Genomic DNA, 17,310 nt, shown 5'->3' with positions numbered 1-17,310 from the left:
TTGCATTTATGATTGCTGTATTAACAGAGGGATGCACAAAGAGTTGCCTTGCCCACCATCTCTTCCCCTGCAGGGGTCCTCACCTGGTGCAAGACTATTGTAGAAGGAGTAAAGTATGCAGTCAATTACTATTCCCTTAACTGCATGGACATATTCTGCACCTCCCACTCCTCCTGATAAACAACTCTTTCCAAGTTTAACTCACTGAAATCATGGATTAAACATATTTATAGCTAAACTGCAAGTTTGTGTAGCAGGAGGCGGGTAGGAGGTGAAGAATGTAAATTGAGATAATGGGGTGGAGTACATGTAAATCATACCTTATGTTGCAGGGCCCAATGACATGGTTCTGGGGAGGTATCCTCAAAAAAGTCTTCAGCAAATAGTTCATTAGGGCATAGAGAATGCTGAGGACAGACTTAACTCCCGGGTGAAAATACTTCCTATTACAAGATTTTGATGACCAACATTTCTACATGTGTCCCTAAGGTATTTCTCCTATAGTTTTCAGGGCAAGATAATTTATTTTAAAGGGCTTTGCAATTATTAACTAACTTACAACTATACAGCACACATTCCCACTCTACTTATATTCCTTTGTCCCGTGTCTTAACAAGTAATCTCTGCTAATGGCATCCCTGTGTAGAAAACAGACAATAGGTTTGCTATATTGCCATTTTCTTTTGGGTGGATGAATCCTCTTCTCGCCTTGTACTATATGAAGCATCTCGTGTTGGACTATAGAGGTATTGTTCTTAGCTTAACAGGCAAAAATGCTTAGCCTAGCTGGCCAACTAAGTCTCCTAAAGGTCTGGTTCTCTAATTTGGTCCCATAACAACTTGAAAATTCTCTTTTGTCTTTGTGAGCAATAAACCAGCTTTCCGTGGCCAATAAGCATCAATAACTTTTGAATTCATAGTTGTAGAGATCCAACTACTGGTTACCTCGCTAGAGATCTCAGTTAGATTAATAGAATCGTTTTAGATTACTACAAACCATTTAATGAAAAATCTGAGATGAACCAACTTTTTGCTTCTTCCTAGATATATACATTTCTACAAGATGTAGTCCTTCCTGTTCTGAGTCTTAAATCGGTGAATCATCTAATCAACCCAATCTCCCAAAGTGAAATGTTAATGTTAATGTTGGTTATGCTTACAGAGTGCAAACTGATACCCGAAGGTGTCCTGGCGCTATGAGAAGACCTACTGTGAGCTGGAAGGTGGAGGCAAAGACACCTGCTCAGTTAAAGAATAGCCATGTTTTAAAGCTTTTCGAAAAGGCAAAAGATTAGGCATGTTTCTAAGGACTAGTAGTAGAGCATTCCATGATTTAGCCGCATTAACTGTAAAGCTCCTGCCACCCCAGCTAGCTTTATTAACCTGAGAGACATTTATGAGTTTTGTGTCAGCTGACCGCAATGCTCTCTTTGGTAAGTACCAGTGAAAGCGGTGTTTTAAAAATTCTGGCCTGGTTCTGTGAAGGGCTCTAAATACCAGACACAGGGATTTAAATTGAGTCCGTTTACTGACTGTAAGCCAGTGAAGTTGTTTTATTTTAGCTGCGATAAACTTGTACTTTGGGGTGGCTGTTAGTAGTCTGGCTGAAGAGTTCTGCAGCATCTGTGGTTTATTCATCGACCCTTTGTGGATCGAGAGATACAGACTATTGCAATAGTCTAATGTAGACATTATAAGGGCCAAGACTACAGTTTGGTATGTGTCCGTCGGCAAAAGAGGCATTCTTTTATTTGCAGGATTTGAGGATGTACGAAGTGAAAGAGGCAACGTGGTTGACCTGGTCCCTAAAACTCAGTTTATCGTCAATCAAGACTCCTAGGTTCTTGACCTTCTTGATTGGCGTGGGTAAACATCTCATCTCCTCCGGCCAGCAATTAGGAGTCCAGAAGGTAGGGTTGTTTCCAAAAATCACTGCCTCCGTTTTACCAGAGTTAAGCTTCAAACAATTCTGGGCCATTCAAACCCTCACAGCTTTCATACATTCCTGCAACCTTGAAGCAGTTTGATGTATGTCCCCCGGTAATAATGTCACCACAATTTGGGTCTCATCAGAGTAAAACGTCAGGGTGAACCCAAAAGGTCTAAATCAGGGGAGCTAGTGATGACACGTAAACATTGAAAAATGTTGGGCTCAACGATGGATCCTGCAGCACCCCACAGGGGATTCTTCAAACCATGTGCGCTCTCTATTGGCCTTTGGTCATGCTTCTTTTTGGTAGACCCAATTACTTCACTGAAAGTAGTTGTAGTGTCAATCACAAGGAGATCATACATTTTATTAAGGTCTTCAAATGAGATAATTTCATTTTCTGAGAATAGGTCTCTCATTCTAATGCATTCCCCCTCCTTTCTACAACAGGTACATTGTGAGGTGTTGAAAATCAGAGAACAGTCTATGTTACAAAACGTGTGTGAAGGGTGAGGGAAAGGAAGTCTGTCAGGGTTTACTCCTACTTGGTCCCTAGACTGTAGCTTTGTGCACTGTTATTGGAGAATTAGAGAGGTTGCCCCCCTTTGTGTTAGGGGATCCATGGAATTCTCCCTAGGGATCTGTCTGCCAGGTTCCAATGTACATAGTGATTGTATGTCTCCCCTTTCTACCACTGTATCAAGTATCTAAATGTGTAGCCCTTTAGAGTAGTGAGGGAGATGTAGGACCTATGAACTGCGCATTCATTTTGAATCTGGCTCTGGAAGCTAAGTAGTTTGCTGATATCTATTCTCTGCGCAGCTCCTTTTTCACGCTGGTTAGTCAGCATTTGTTATCCTGTATCCAATAGCTCCCCACTCCCGAGATGTATTATATAGTCCCCCTGCCCCCACACCACACCTTTTACTGCCGGTTAGTTAGCATTTGTTATTCTGTATCAGATAGCCCCCTCCCCAACACGTTGCTCCTTTGCCCACTGTTTTGCCGCATACCCCCACCCGTCACCCAGCACCCCTCCCTTCCCCAGGACCTACAGAGAGCACACTAAAGCCAAACCTGTATAAGCCAGTTGGCGCCTATATCGCGCCCCACGCTAGAAACCCTGGACCTCCCGCCATCCTTGGGTACACCACCACCAGGATGCTGGCACTGGCCCCCGGAAGTCGGAACAACAATTGCTGCAGCGCCATGCCATGATCCAAAGAAGGACCCTTTGCCTGCTGCTGCCTCAGTTTCACCTGCAAATCCGAAACATTAGTTGGTCCCACACTGCAAACCCCCATCCCTTGGAATGGCTCTAATGCCTGCTACTCAAGGTCAGATCCGTCTGCAAAAACACCACAAAGATCTGGTACACCATAACCACCCTCACCCCTGATGTGATAGAAACCTGGCTCAACCCGTGTCAGCTCCCAACATCACAACAGCTATCCCTCAAGGCTACAAGATGATGCAGAGAGACCGGGCAAACAAGCACAGAGGGGGCATCACCATCATCCATAAGGATAGCCTCCAATGCACTACCACTGAAGACGACACCTCACCCATCAAGGAACATCTCGAATTCCAAATCCAAACAGGCACTAAATCGACCATCAAAGGAACCCTCACCTACAGAGCCCCAGACCCCCGTCCCGCCTTTCACATTTTCCACCTTGATGACCTCAACGGCACCAAGTCTGACAACCTCCTAGACAGCATGAGCAACATCAGACTTACGCAACCAGCCCCATGCACAATACAGGACACCCTCTGGGTCTCATCTTCACTGCCAGGGACAGAATCAAATTCTCCCACACTACGGAGCTAACTTGGACGACCATAACATCTTCAATTTCACCATCACAGGCTCAGCGGAACTCACCTACATACCTCGCATGCCCCCACACCGCAGATGGGGCAACATCGTTGAGACCCAATGGAGCACTGCCCTCAACACCACTAGGCCGGACTCTTTCAGCAACCCAGAGTAAGCTACCTGTAACTTCGCTTACTGGATCCTCAACTGCGCCAACACAGTTGCCCCCATAAGACAAACCAACACCAGCAAACCCAACAAACATGCCAGCTGGTTCACACCAGAGCTTCAATCTCTAAAGAGGAAATGCAAGAGACAATGGTGCACTTTCAATCGGGCCCTCAGCAAATATCACCACCACCTCAGGTAAAAAAGAACACCCTTATCGACCGCCTTGAAATGATCGCCAACTGCACTAATGAACTCTTCAGCATTGGCCCAGAATTCTCCTGCCCCTCCGCCACAGAGAACATGGTCCAACCCTCACAGGACCTATGCAAGACTGGCAGACTACTTCAACAACAAAATATCAGACCTCTACTGCCATTTTGAACCTCAACCCACCGACCTCCTCCTGACACCCATGGAAGCCACTCACAGCCAACTGCTTCCCACCTGGAAACCGCTAACCACACAGACCACCGCAGCCATCATGAACTTGATCAACTCTGGAGCACCCATGACCCCTGTCACCACCACATCTTTCCCCTGGGATAGAAGGAAATGAGCAGCACCCTCACCCTCATCCTCAACGCTTCCATCACCACGGTCACCATACCCGACACATGGAAACACCTAGAGGTCAAACCTCTCCTGAAGAAACCCTCCGCCAACCCCAAGTGAACTCAATAAATTACTGGTCCATGTTGCTGCTTCGGTTCTATGGAAAAGTCCTGGAATAAGCCATCAACCACCACCTCTCTGAACACCTGGAAGAGAACAACTTACTTGATGGCTCCTACTCTGGTTTATGTGGCAACCACAGCACCGAGACTGCCCTGATCACTGCAACAGACATTAGATCCCTCCTCGAGAGAGAACAGAAGGCAGCCCTCATCCTCCTTGACCTCTCAGCAGCATTTGACACCATTTCCCATCACACCCTCATCACCAGACTCAACTAAATCAGCATACGAGGAAAAGTCCTCAAGTGGATCATCCTTCTTCACAGGATGGACCCAGAGAATTTGCCTACTGCCCTTCACCTCCAAACCAAAGAGCATCTTCTGCAGTGTCCCCCAAGGATCCTCCCTTAGATCCACCCTCTTCAATACCTACGTGACGCCGCTGGCTGACATCGTCCGCTCCCACAGACTCAACATCATCTCCTCTGCAGGCGACATCCAACTTATACTTTCCCTCACCAAGGACCACACCACCACTAGATCTATCTTCAGGAACAACCACTCATAACAAGGGGACCTCTGAGATTGAATGTAGGTAGAGAGGCAGGGGAGAGACAGCCAATAAAGCACAAAATGAATACTCTACCAATAACATATAAAATATGCTATTCGTCATCTAATTTGTTGACCACTCTGGTTAGACCCCAAACTGTATTCTTCACACAATCCAAGATATATTAAGCATTGCTTTATTTTAAATTTTTTATCTTTTCATCACAAATACATTAATATATCACAAATAAATATCATATCTAAAGATTGTTGAAATACGAGATCCCATTGCAAACCTTCCACTCACAACATACATACAGTTTCATGCTCAAACATTCTCACACAGTTCTGCCTCTGATGTGCAGCATCAGAGGCAGAACTGTGTGTATGAGGCTCTAGGGAAACTCTTGTTGATCCGTTAAGGGGAGGGATAAGCCCTATCCAGTATATAAAACTGGATGCATTGAGATGTGCATTCTCTGAAACCTTCCTTGGGTATGCCAACACTTCTGCCCACTCCTTATTGTGGCGAGCACTGCCAAAGTTGATGTACTAGCCAATTGATCAGTCTGCGACTGTCACCTATTGAGAGTAGCATTTGCATGATCTGGCGGGTGTTCGGCTCCGCATCCTGAATAGCTGAGGTGACCCTGAAGGCCCCCTTCAAGGAAGCATACAGAAGGAACTGGCCCTCAGAAAGATAGTATTGTTCTATCAAGGTTGGTAATGATAGAAGCTGGTCTTTCTGTAATAGGTCCCCCGAGGTGAAAAGCCCCACATGATTCCAGACCTGTAATTCCCACCTCGTAACATATATACAGAGCTTGGGTATTGCTGGTGCATAGGGTGTGTGGCTAATAACAGTGACTAAGCAAGGGAAGCAAGTGCCACCCAAAGAAGAAGGGGAAGACCCTTTTGGGAGCAGAAACATCAGTGAGCAGGAGAACCATCATGCATGGGTTTTCGAGGAGGCGATCCACCAGCCAGTTGGAGAGCCATTGTAGTTTGGTCTCCAAATGGCTATATTCAAAGCTGGGAGCACTGAGGCCTCCCTGCTCCAGTGGAATTTGAAGTTTAGGGAGGGCCACCCATCCATGAGAACTGTGCCAGATCAGATCCCCCAAGAGCCTGTGCAGCTCTCAGACGAACTTCAGAGGGAGAACAATAGTAAGTTTTGCAAAGTAGTACAGAAGTCAGTAGAGCATCACCATTTTGGAAATGGCAATACAGCCCATAACCAATCAGGGAAGTGTTTGCCACAAGGTCACCTGTGATCTGAGCGATGACGCCGCTGATGTTTGGTTACCATCAAGTAGATCCGAGGCAGGTTCTCAGCAATCAGGGCCCTTGCCCATGTCCAGAACCATTAGCTCTCCTCCATCTATTAGATACAGGATTTATTCCAACTCATATGGAGTATGCCAAACTGCACGAGGAAATTGCCTATTGGCGAGTTTTCAGGTGACATGTTGTTTAGGAAGAATGGTACGTCATCAGCGTATATCATGTGGTTTCCATCAGGGAGAGGCATACTTAACGCTGTGCCACCTAGCCAGGCTCGAGCTACAAGTGGGTCCGTTACTAGAATGAATAGAAGTGGGTAGAGAGACAGCCCTGTCTCCTGCCAACCAGAATGGGCTTGGAAATCTTCTCCCATAGCGAACACAAACCATGGGATCCATGCAAAGTTTGTAGATTATTCTGACAATATATGCTTCAAAGCCAAATTTCAACATTAAGCTGAACAGGTGAGGGTATTGAAGGCTCTTTACAGGTCAAGCACCAGAGTGGGCAGCATGTGGCCATGTTCTCCGGATGGCCTCCATGATTCGGTAAAAGAAGCAGATATTTAGGTAAGTATTCCTGCTCAGAATGAATCCGTTTTGGTCCTAATGCACTAGGCGCAAGAGCAGTTGTTGGATTCGGTTGGATAGTATTTTGCTGAGAAATTTATAATCCATGTTTGGTGTAGCTATGGGGCAATACAAGGTGAGGTCTGAGGGGTCTTTCCTAGATGTTAATAGCGAGACAGGCAAACCCTCACGAGGAGTGGCCTGTAGGTGCCCGGCTTCCAATGTCACATTGTATAACTTTATCAACTTGGGAGCCAGACAGCCCACAAAATGTTTCTAAAATTTGGCTGGGAGGTTGTCCATACCGGGAGATTTGTCAGTCTGCAGTTCAATTATGGCTGCCTTTGCATTCTGAACTGTGATAGGAATATCGAGGCCCTCGTGGTCCTCCAGGGAAAGTCTCCCGCTGTCTTTTCTCTCAGTCTCTCTTTTTCCCATTACCCCATCTTTCTATGGTTTCATTCTGCTACTCATGCTTACTCAAGCACCGGCAGAGCTACGTTTAGGAAAGTGAGGCATATTGTCTTCAGTCTCCATTGCTCAACGCTTGTGAGCTCTGACAACTTCACGCACCGGGGTTTCTCTGCCTCCATCTCTGTGCTTTCTTGGCGATAAGTGCTACTCTGTGATAGTAGGTCTTTTATAGTAGACTCTTGTTAGCTCTTCCTTTCCCATGTTATTTCTGTGGAGTAAAGTTCATTTTTCTCATTTTCTTTCTTCCCCTCCTTGCTGATCTCAGGAGGGGGTTCAGTCTCTTTCTCTGAATTTTGGGGCCATCCCTTGGTGATGGGATACAGTCTTTCAGTAAATTTCTTCTTTGTATGGGTGCAGGATTTTGTGCTATATTCGTGTTAATAAGCCATAGGAGGAGCTTGTAACCCTGGAGGCATCTCGATGGCTTGAAGGGCTGATGTCCTAGTGTGGGGGTTCACACCAGGCGTTATTGTTTATCTCAAGATAGAAAACAATATATCCGATTCCCTCTTGCTCTCTTATGTCCTCTTTATTGACTTTTTATGATAGGGTTTACGATTGAGGGCCCTCATTTTGTTCAGCTGAGGTTTCCTCGTCCTTGTTTGAGTCACAATGTGATTATGTCCTGGGTTCCTCGCCCCCTCCTGCAGCCCCTGAAGGTGAATGCAAGCTGACTCTCAGCATTCATGGGAATATCTTCTGCATGTGGAGTCAGTAGCTGGGAGCTAAAAGAATTACATACTGACTCCAGCAGTGGGAAATGCTTCTGCATGTCTTCCAGAAGGGTTCTGAATCTGTTTACCCTTTCTGTAGGTTCACCCTAGCATAAACATCTCCTGCAGTTGAGAAGTCCAACTGTCATGGTTACCCTATGTTCCCTTATTTTATTCTGACCTGTAGAAATTATGAGAGTCAGTCCTTCCCTGGCCCATCCTCTGTCATTAGCAGGATAAGCACCAGTGCTGTGCGCATTAAGTTTGCTCATCTCAATGGGGACGCGGCCCCTACACTAGAAGTGTTTTCTGCTTTCCCCCCTTAACTTGCCTTTTATCCTGGCTATGGACTATGGACCCTTTAGGGTCTGCAAGTACTTCTCTACCACTTCCCACCTATGCAGGGTCCTCAGCAAATATGGTTGGCAGGTGCTCTTTAGACTCCCACAGCTAATCTTTCTGTGCTGCAGCCTACTCACTGAAAGTGGGTGGGACACCTCGGGCCCTCATGTAGCATACGGCCTCTACTTGCACAGCTCTCTCATCTGCCTCCCACTCCCAACATCAGAGGCTGCAGGTACAGCTAAACTGCTTCCGATCATCATGGCCACCATCATTGGTCACTGAAGTATTGGAGCGTCTTTCAAAACTGGATATTGTTGCAATGCCTCTGAGCAGGTGCCTTAGGACCTGAATTTTGCTGCAATGGCTCTTTGCAGATGCCTTGGGACCAGTACAGTTGATAGTCCATGGGGCACTAAGATATCCCTGAAGTAGCTTTGGTGAGGGATGATGGCAGCAATTAGTGCTGTGGCTGAAAGGTGTTCCAAATTTTTGAAGATGAGATCTACCATTAATACACCTCAACTTGTAACATTGATAGGGCTGAGAGGTCCTTTTATTGCCTCCCCCCCCACATTTCTACTGTGGGCACTTGTAGTAAGGCAATAAGTCTGAAAATAATTGCTGTCAATCCATGTTCCGGTTGAACTATGAAGGTTTCGAAAGACAGAAGATGGTCACTCTATGAAAAGTCAGACATTGAGAGTAAAATGGTTTTAAGATGGTATTAAGAGTGAGACTTTTACTTACCTGCCACTTGCCTAGTAGGTAGCAAGCTTTCTGATTGCATAATGTTATGTAAGATGTTTTGGCATCATTTGCCTTTTGCATTCTAAAGTACTGATTTCATACTTCGTTGTTATAGGGTATTACCCTACGACTTCGCCAGGTCTTCTAAAATCTTCCAAATTATCTCTTAATGTAAGGTAATCATCCAAAGTTTTGTCACAATTCCAGTAATACTGTCAAGTCCACAGTAACAATGATTAAATGTCAATATTGACCAGCAAAAAGTATAGTGGTGGTTTTATTCCAGAATCCGATAATTTAACTTTAACTCTGAGACAATCACTCCAAATAATATATTTAGTCCCTGAAGTACGGGGCACCTGTGAACGCAGCAGTCGCACCCGGATACAGGGAAAGGCTGGATGATTACCTTATATTAAGATATAATTTGGAAGATATCATAGGCAATGACAAAGCCGTAGGGTCATGCCCTATAACGACGAAACGCATTGGCTTAAGGGAGTGGAAGACCTTGTTACATTAAAGAAGAAACAAAAGCCCAATTTACTACGCTCTTGTTCTTTTACATCATTATATTTTCGGCAGCATAAGAAACAAGTGCTTCAAAGAATGTGAATACATTGTTCAATCTCTGATTGAGTGTTGGGGAATTAGGGTGTTCTTCCCCCTTTTGGTTGCACCGTTTGACATTTGAAATTGCCTTCTTTACTTAAAAAGCTGTGACCACTATATGAGCGCCTGTATACCCACCACACCGACTTAGTGAATACTGATTTCCTAGTTAGCCCTGATCTATTGACACTAGCTTCCAGGCTTCTGCAATAGGATTGTCAGGCCTGGAACCATTTAGCCCAAAGTGTTTTGTAGTTCCTACTAATCCATAGGATCTACACATTTGTGTGGACAACATACACTAGGGGCTTGGTGCCACAACTGATTCCGGACACCCACACAGGATATGTTGGCACCTACGCCATCTAGCTCACAATGCCACTGTAAGCCCTCCTAACCTATCAGGGAGTGAATGGTTTCTGGCAACCACTGAACATGGCAACCCTGACCCCTCAGTGATGGTGGAACCAGTACAGATCCTTTCGCTCAGCACTCACTTTTTCTCAGAGAAGTATACAGAGAATACACAGTGGGACGCTTTAAATAAGTTTATTGAACCAACATTATTCTTGCATAAAATACATGTGCTACAATGATTAATAGACAGAAGCAGATAAACATGATTACAAGCACCAATTGCATAAATAGTGGAGAAAGTTCTACCATGGTGCTAAAACAGTGTATATAAACAGGCATATAAAACAAGGATGTAATCAAGCGTACTCCTATGATGTGAACTCTACTCTAAGTGTACCTAAAGTGTGTGTAGGAGCAAGGCCAAGAATCCTCCCCAAGGGACCATCCAACCCCATTATCTGATGGAAGCGAAAGGAGGACCCTGTCTTTAACCCCTTCCACGCTCATGACGAGCTGGGCTCGTCATGGCGTAGCCTCCTCGCACGCTGATGACGAGCCCAGTTCGTCATGTAAAGTGCGATTCCCAATAGTTCAGCATGCGAGCAAAATAACGCTAGCGCGCATGAGGTTAATAAATACATTTTTGAGTGCATACGCTCTGGAACAGAAAAGAGAGTCTAAGAGGCAAGTTTCATAATTCTGGAGTCTCAGTTTTTTTAACCTACACAATCAATCTAACTTAAGCAATCAAGTCTCAAAGGGCACGTAAATCATCATGGAGAAGTCACAATGCAGTTTAAGCATTTAGGAAAACTCAAGTATGATGAGAACTTTCTCTATCAGAGTGTTAGGAAGAAGAGCTAACAGCAGAGTCGAATGATTCAATGCAATCTTATATAGGTGAGTGTCAGAGACACAGAAATCATTAAAGTATGCAATACCAAGGGGGGGTAGAAAGATAACAAAACAGCAGAATATGAAAAATTAGATAACTCTAATCCAACCAAAGATAAGGCAGCTTCCTAACCTAGCTGGGAGAACATCAAGTGGCGTTAGGGTGACTGCTCATCAGTGATGTTCGTCCAAGGCTCGCTGACAGGCCCTTAAATACAGTACTTCGTACGGCATTGTGACCATAAGGTCAGGTGCTTTATGAAGAAACAAAGTTACAAAAATACACTCAAACCGCAAATGTTCTCAAGTGTTCTCCTCGCACCTAGGTATGGGAGCCCGCTACGTGGGCACTTTGCTTCCATTGGCTAGCAGCATAAAGCACAAAAGAGCAGTGATTGGTCACATTTATATGACATGACGGTCCCTCATGGCGATATCTTCTCAAGGGGGAGGGGCTTGGGGACTTGTTTACTCTGAATGACCTGAAGACAGTGACCTGGAGTTATGGCTCATACAGAAGCGATGTACCTGAAGTTAACTAGAGGGCCTGTGGCCTACAGCTTATAGCGGCATTGGTAACAATTTAGCACAGCCAAACCGACGGCCTGACTGGTTCTGTCCACATTGGAGTATTAGAAATTTGCTTAGGTAAATGCTTCAATTCTGACACCTAGTGGGTAGAAATGGGACCCTGCTACAGACACCCCTCAAGAAATGTCAGACCGCTACATGGTGAAGACTCAGCATGCAGGAACCCTCAGTGTCAGCGGAAGGGCCTCCTCTGCTAATCTATCGGGATGCTCATCTTTTATAATAGAAAGCAGCCTTGCATTGTTTGTATAGATTAGTGATGTTATAGATATGTAGATAGCCCTGTCTCCCCGTGGATGAAGATAGAGATGAAATTTGTACATAGTACGAAAAGAGACCTTGTACATGATGCTCAGGGCATTGTGATAATGTTGTGCGAAGCTAGATGTGTAAACAAGATAAGTTTTGGAGAAACTAATGCAACAAATATGTGCAACAGTCAACGGCTGAAATGTTATTGTGAGGAAATGAATTACTACGCTATATGGGCATAACCCAGGAATATGACAATAGATCTTCCTGCATCGTGATGGATTATCATGGAGGATCACTTTGGTTGACTTTGAAGAACTGAAATCTTCATTCTCAGGGGTCTCACTAATAGAACAAAGAACTTGGCACAGAAGCTGAAATATGAAAAGACATCTTTATTAAACTTAAATAAGTGAGGCTACGTCGCCCAGAAGCCTTAGCAACTGAATGAGGCAGTCTGAGGAATACAGAGAACAGAGGCCTTATATATGCTTAGGGTTACAAAACTCAGCATCCGGCCCACCATTAATTATACATACGAGCCCAACATTCCTTCTTACACAAGCCGGACAAACCCATAATAAAAGGACCACAACCCACATCATAAACAGACCATAAAAGAAGGAGCAAAAACAGATGAGAAGCAGGATAAGGGGTGTGTGTGTGCATACCAAACGTTACAATCTCCTGTGCTCTGATCCTTAATCTTGATCAGCTACTGGGCAAGGAACTGGCCTAACAAGGTCAGCTTCAGGCAACGGGGTCAGTTCACTCAGGTCAATCAGAAGTCAGCTAAAGACTCCTTTGGCCGCAGTCATCGGCCTATGTGAGGGCAACCACAAAATGGCTGCCATACACAAAATGGAACCGAAGGGTTCAGAACGAAATCCCTAAATACATAGTGAATCCATCGATCTAACATGACGAAATCACTCGTACTTGTCGCACTCTGTAGTTACGGTTCGCTACTATTAAATTCGTAACAAAAACATGTCATTTATAAAACAGGTTCAGAATTCACGGAACCTCAGACCCTCCTTTTGCCCTTACATAGGCAATCACTCAGTCTGTGTCTGAATCGATATCAATATTCATCAGATCATCAAGATGCTGCTGGAGCATCATCCTATTACTCACTACTTCTCTCGAGACAGGTCTCCTTACACACGGAGTAGCACAAAGACCACATATGGCAGGACCAAATAGGGAATATTTCTATCTGTAGTATGTGGCATAAGACCACACACCCAACATTTAGTGGTGTTCACTACTAACTGGTGTTGATGCAGAAGCTGTACAAGGGAATTATTAGTAAACTCTGACCTCCTAACCAGTTCATGTTCAGGTAAAGTATGGAAAGAATGCAAAGAAGTAGTAGTAGTAAGAGACATAGGTTGGGATGTGGGTACAGATGTCAATTGGGTAGCAAAAAGAATCCAACTCACAAAAGACAACATCATACTTAAAAACACTAGAAAACACGTTATTAAGAACATATAGACGACAGGTGAAAGTAATGACCACTATTACAAACAAAATTATAATTTTTCACAACCCTAAGCAAAAAGCAAATCCTAAAATTATCTAGTAACCTTTTTATGGCTCCTATGCATTTCAGTAACTTATTATATGTTCAGGTGAAACAATGGTGATCCTCATCAATGCTCTGAGGGGAAAAGGGGATACTCTTCCACAGAGTATGGACTTTACTCTGCTTTTACTAAACAGAATACTACTTTAAAACAATGCCAGCAAAACAATAAGAATCAGTCTCCTAACACCCATTCTATGCAATCACACGGAAATCACTTGTGAAACCAACTATGCTCAGAGTCCGTTCAAAAGCCTCTTTGGCAGGCTTCTATTGTCCATCAAATCTGCTCCCGTTGTTGCATGGGCCTCTTGATTCAGGCCTCCCATGAAAAATAGTCTTTCTCAGTATCCGTTGGAGTGCCCTCCTGGCAAACACTCATAGCTTACTTAAAGTCTCAATGTCTCAATGCAGTGCACCAGTGTCTCTCCTCTGCAGCAGTGTCTCTCCTCTGCAGCAGACACTACAGATAGCATGATCTTCATTGATCATGAGCACAGATCATCTCGTGCTGACCCGGGACCATTCTCAGGCTCCAACACTCATCATTTAGTGTCAGAGGACGCTCAGGCTGCTCTTTCATGGGCACCAGAATGTAGTGTGTTATCAAAGAAGGGAGACAGTGAGGGGGCGGGTTTTCCACTCTCAGAAGGAGTGGTAGGTCCAGCTAGGTGTTCGCCCCAATTGTAGTTAAATACAAAAGGTACCCGGCTGTTCCTGTTCCAGGTGGACGTTTGGTGTTGGTGACACCCGTGCGTAGTGATAGAACGCTAGGGTATCCAATTTGTTGGATATAGTTGCCTCACACACCCTTGCAGGTGTCATGCTTCATCATCGGCAATGCTCCTCGCTGGGTCGGCGGTGCAATACCCAACGGGCAACACCTCAAAGAGGGGCTCTTTGGCGGAGATCTTTTTCCAACTGCCGTATTGGTGAAGTATGGGTGAGGGGCCAGTGTTATGTAGACGTTAATTGGGGGTTAAAATTGGGGTAAAGGGTACCAGGATCAAGTTTATTCTAGCGGTCCCCTACTCCAAGTTAAAAGATAGGTAGAATGGACTCGAAGGAAAATAATGCTCCCTGGTGCGAGTCTAAACTAGTGGAAATAGGTCGACATGTTTCTCGCTAAGTGGCTATTGACTAGCGATTCTTCAGGACCATGTGTAAAAGGCTAGTCTGTGCTCTTACAAACTGTCTACAAAGAACTTTCAATTGTCTAAGGTGAATCTTTCAATGTGTGTGAAGGTTCAAAAGTACCTGTGTTGTGCTCTAGGAGGAGACAAAAAAAGCAATTCACAACAGGTAGCGTTATCACTAACAAAAATTGTGACACCAAACAGTTTAAATTTGTGGCATGCCGCAGTAAGTGTATCCTAAGCATGCACTCGGATGTGGAGGATCTCATCCACGGTGAGCAAAGTGGTTGGCATGCTCAGTGTGAAGAGACCTAAAACTAATGAAAAACGGTGTGCAGCAATTTACTCAAATACAAGTTCAAGGATCAGGCACTCACCTATCAATATGGGTGTATGCTACAACATCTGTACCCGGCAGATCAAATTCCGGGAAAAAACGCTGTTTTGCAGGCTGGTAGTAGTAAAAACAAGTTCTTGATTATGTGAGAACAGACATGGCAGACATGACGTGGGTGGACAACAAGTGCTACTAATCGATATGTGCCTCTCCTCCTGTTTGTAAGTCATAACCTCTCTTGGTGGCCATAAGAGTCCATTCACTTCACATAAAAAGATATTGGATAAATCGCAATAGTTGTGACGGAGGGGGGAAATTTTACTATATAGATATTCAGGGACACTGCCATTTTCTTTCAGCTTAAAGAGAAGCAGAAAGCAGGTCTGACCCAATCTTCACCCAGCTCCACTTCTGCGAGGCTCAGCACTCCTGTTTATAGCCCCCACCCTACTGTATGTTAGGTTACGATCATTAAAGTTCAAGTTCCTTCTTACTCTTGCAACACACCGCAAGCACCCCACCTAATAGCTGTGAACGGGGAAAAGGGAAGTTCCCACCAAAAGCTACTTCACAAGCTGTCCAATAAATGAGGATAAATGTGGCAAATCAGTATCACAGACTGGCACATAAACGCATGAATAGAATCCTTCAAAGCAATAATAACACATTTCTAATTAATGACAAACTTCCAGTCAATATGACAGGAACTCAGTCTAGGCTGGCGTACGTGCCACACAATTACGAGAAGGGGTCACATTTACACTTATGATGGGAAGGTACCAGGCAGGGGCGTAAGAAGCGATAGAAGGATATGTGATTCGAGGTGACGTGATATGGCGTGACCATAGGCTTCTCACCCCTGAACAATATAAAAAGGAGGTCAACACGTAAATCGTTGAACTACTCCTCATTTGCACATGGGTGTCGGACAGGAGTTTTTCCCAGGGGTTACTCGAGAAACCCTTGTTTCATGTACTTAGGTTCTGCTGCTCTATTGTATATTCTGCTGTAATGAAATGTTTTTTCCTTTTTGCATTTAAAGTTATATTTCACTATTTGAAATGTTATGTTTTCTCTGACCTTGTTTTATCTTCACTGCATTTAAGGTGTTTTACTTGTACTTGCAGGATATCTTGTATACAGTGGTGAGTGTTCCCAATAATATGTGCTTAAACTTTTCTATGCAATCTGCCTCAAAGCTCACAGGTGTGCTTAAAGTATAGTCTCTCTCTCTCATAGCAGCTGTAAACTGTATTTTGTAAATTCAAACTGGTCCTTGCAACTTTCAAGACAATGCTAGGAGCTGGACCAAGTACTATTTGTTTTTTATGATATCATTGAATATTTCTAGAAGCTGTGTCTTCTAATAGAACTTGTACAACTTTCAGAAACAGTCTCCAAGGCTCACATATCCACTTTTTCCTGTCTTTAGAGCAAGAGTTCCAGGACTACTCCGGCACAAATTAAGCTGTCCCATTTCCCTTAGTTCTCTCTCACGGTCTCCCCAGCCTGGCTTCTGAGCTGCTGCGCCAGGCCCCCTGACCCCTCGTGCCCACAATTAATTTTCCCTCCAACATTTTGGTGACCTCGACTTGATGGCTGAGACTAACTGAACAGGATGCATCTGGATTAAAGGAGGAAGTACAAAACTAAGCTAAGCGATTCTGCTCCACTTTCTGGCCGGACCTTTGGGAGGAACACAGCGCATGGGTAAGCATATTGTTTGACTGCCCGTCGCTGCTATTGTTCTCTCTCTTGGGTGTGGAGGAAAGGTGTGTATTATTGTGACGCAGCGGTACTCCTGCCAGTACTCTGTGCTCCCTGTCTGTTGGCTTCGCCATTTGATCTCGCGCAGAGGGAGGGATTGTGTGCTAAGCGGAGACTGAGCCTGACAGTTAGGTCATTTCTGTGATTTACGTGTTTCTCTTTTTATAAATAGCCGCATGTTATTGCTAAGCCTCGTGTAATTACAAAGAAGGATTGTGTCTGTCATCTTGTAACACTTATTTTTTTACATTTAGCTTTTTTATTCAGCATTTATTTAGCGGTTAAAGGGATCCCCTGTTATATAATTCAGGGAAGGGAAGATCGCAGTTGGTGTCTTTCAGTGTTTATTTAGCTTTTAAAAGGGAGCCCCTGTTGCATATAAAATACAGGGAAGGAAAGAATGCATGTGGCAGTTCTTTCAACATTTATTTTTATCACGGTGCCTCTCTGAAGAGAGGACCTTTGATGCATCTACAGATTGTCAAGGAAGGAAGG

This window comes from Lissotriton vulgaris, chromosome 4_1 (genome assembly GCF_964263255.1).
Source record: "Lissotriton vulgaris chromosome 4_1, aLisVul1.2, whole genome shotgun sequence".
Lineage (NCBI taxonomy): Eukaryota > Metazoa > Chordata > Amphibia > Caudata > Salamandridae > Lissotriton > Lissotriton vulgaris.
The sequence above is the reverse complement of the archived record's forward strand: the minus strand, read 5'-3'. Positions refer to the sequence as shown.